Raw genomic sequence first — 2,911 nt, forward strand, 5'->3', positions numbered from 1 at the left:
TGGAAAACAAGGGAGGGGAGAGGGAGAAGTCTTGGAGGAATGTTAAGGGAGAAGTAATACCCTTACGCGAGTTACGGGTATTTAACAGCTGGTAGTCCATCAAAACAGGGTCTGTCGTAAACATGCCCATATGGATTATCACACGAGAGAGAGAGAGAGAGAGAGAGAGAGAGAGAGAGAGAGAGAGAGAGAGAGAGAGAGAGAGAGAGAGAGATAACTATAATCATCATTATATAATCTTTATTATCTTTTACTTTTCATACAATAAGGTTGAATTATTTGCAATATACAAGAAAGTAGGAGAATAAAATTTGATTTTTAAACTATATTTCATCAGACCCCCTCTCTCTCTCCTCTCTCTCTCTCTCTCTCTCTCTCTCTTCTCTCTCTCTCTCCTTCCCTCTCTCTCTCCTCTCTCTCTCTCTCTCTCTCTCTCTCTCCTCCTCTCCTCTCTCTATCTCTATATATATATACTATATATATATATATATATATATATATATATATATATATATATATATATATATATATATATATATATATATATTTCACTATTAGTTACCAGTAAGCTCTACCGTTGTGATATACACATCCTAGTTGCCGCTGGGAAATGTACAATTTAAAGTTTGTTAAAATCAAGTAGTTTAGATCTGAGAAATTAAAAAATTCAATAATGATTACGAGAGATACACCCACATTTTCCCACACATGTCTATTTTCCTGGCTTCAGAATTGTTGCAGTAATGTTTAATGTATTACGTTGTTGATGATTTTAAGATATTTTATATTTTCAATTCATGGCGTCTCATATGCTCGAATGCTTGGTCCACGATTAAAACTGATAGATCAGTTATTGCTTGCGGATGATACTGTGTTGGTAACAGAATCGGAGAAGCTGTATCAATGGTGACAGAGTTTGGAAGCGTGAGAGAAGGAAGTTTCGAGTTTATGTAGGTAAGAGTGAGGTTATGAGATGCACGAGAAGGGAGGGTGGTGCGAGGTTTGAATGTCATGTTGAATGGAGAGTTACTTGAGGAAGTAGATCAGTTTAAGTACTCGGGGTTGCTGCAAATGGTGGAGTGGAAGCAGATGTACGCCAGAGAGTGAATGATGTGAAGTGTTGGGGGCCAGTGAAGGGAGTGGGTAAAGAATAAGAGGTTTATGGGTGAATGTAGAGAGATAGAGAGAGAGAGAGTTCTGTACAGTGATTGTACCAACTGAGAAGTATGGATCAGAGTTGTGGGGAATGAAAGTGACGGAGAGACAGAAATGGAATGTGTTCGAGATGAAGTGTCTGACGAGTATGGCTGATTTATCTCTTTTAGATAGAGTTAGGAGCGAAATAGTGAGGATTGAGAACTTGTTTGAGGAATGTATTAGCACTGAGTGGATATGAACGTGTTGAGGTGGTTTGGCCTTGTAGAGATAGTGGAAAATGCTCATCTGCTTTAGAAAATGATGAATGCAAGAGTGGATGGGAGAAGTACAAGAGGAAGACCAAGGTTTTGGGTGGATGGATGGAGTGAAGAAAGCCCTAGGTGATAGGAGGATAGATGGGAGAGAGGCAAAGAACCCTGCTGCTAGCTCTGGTCCTCTGAGGTGGCAGTTGGCTACCTCCCAAAGTTGGGGAAAATGTCATGGTAAATAAATAGATATTCTCATATATTTTGTATTTATTTCCTGTCTTCACTGGGCTATTTTGCCCTGTGGGATCCATGGCGCTTGTAGCATTCTTCTGTTCTAACTAGGGTTGTAGCTTAGCTAATAATAATAATAAGAATAATAATAATAATAATAATAATAATAATAATAATAATAATAATAATAATAATAATAATAATAATAGTAATAATAATAATAATTTCTCTGGATTTTTTCAGAACTTACTCCACTGGTTTCCTGGCTCGCTATTTATCCTTTTTTAATTCAATGTATGTCTCTCTCTCTCTCTCTCTCTCTCTCTCTCTCTCTCTCTCTCTCTCTCTCTCTCTCTCTCTCTCTCTCTCTCTCTCTATATATATATATATATATATATATATGATGTTTATCCAACAAATTCATGATTGAACATTTTGTCACAATATAAAAGGCTAAGAATGTAATGCGAGGCTGATTATGATGTGTGTAATGTATGTTATGTAATTTGTTAGACTGTTATTGTCTCCTAAAATAGTCTTTTATATGAATACCATTGTTCACAGTTGATTACTGTGTTAGTAATTCGTATAGTTTAACATACACAGGTATACAACGTCCAGGGAAACAGCTTGTGGTGGAAAACTGGTTTCTCCTGAAATAACTAATTTTATTCAGTTCCGTGAAATTTTGCTGTTTTTAGTCAGTCATGTCATCAGTTGATTGTTACAAAAAATGCATGACTGATGAAACGAATTTCTCTTTTAAATCGTAACAAATTAAAAGAAAAATATTATTAATTAGTGAAGGCAAATTCTGTCCACGCTGTTATGATTAAATTTGCTACTCAGCATCGCATTAGAAACTAGAAAATATTAGATATAACAGCTGATCTTTATTTCACAGAGTAGACCAGTTAATATTACCATTTTCTCCTAAAGCCAATGGAAAAATTCAACCCCTATTGCTCTTGAAAGAAATGGATACTTGAATAAAAGACAGTGTAGTGGAAATACTGCACAAAGAGCGGACTGTTCTCAGATATCTGCAATGAAGAGAAAGAAAGTGATGATGGTGCCGTTGAACCGTGTTGCAAGACTGGCTTGTGGGATTTCATCAAAAGATCTGATGTTTTGTCGTCTAACACTGTGATTCCAAACACGCTCTATCGCCTAGATATTTCTTATTTGCATGTCAGGTAATATAAACTGCAATAAATAACCAATAAGTTTCTATTACTGCACGTACATTTTATCGCAATTTGCCGTGTTCATAA

The sequence above is a fragment of the Palaemon carinicauda genome, chromosome 6, assembly GCF_036898095.1.
Source record: "Palaemon carinicauda isolate YSFRI2023 chromosome 6, ASM3689809v2, whole genome shotgun sequence".
Taxonomy (NCBI): Eukaryota; Metazoa; Arthropoda; class Malacostraca; order Decapoda; family Palaemonidae; genus Palaemon; species Palaemon carinicauda.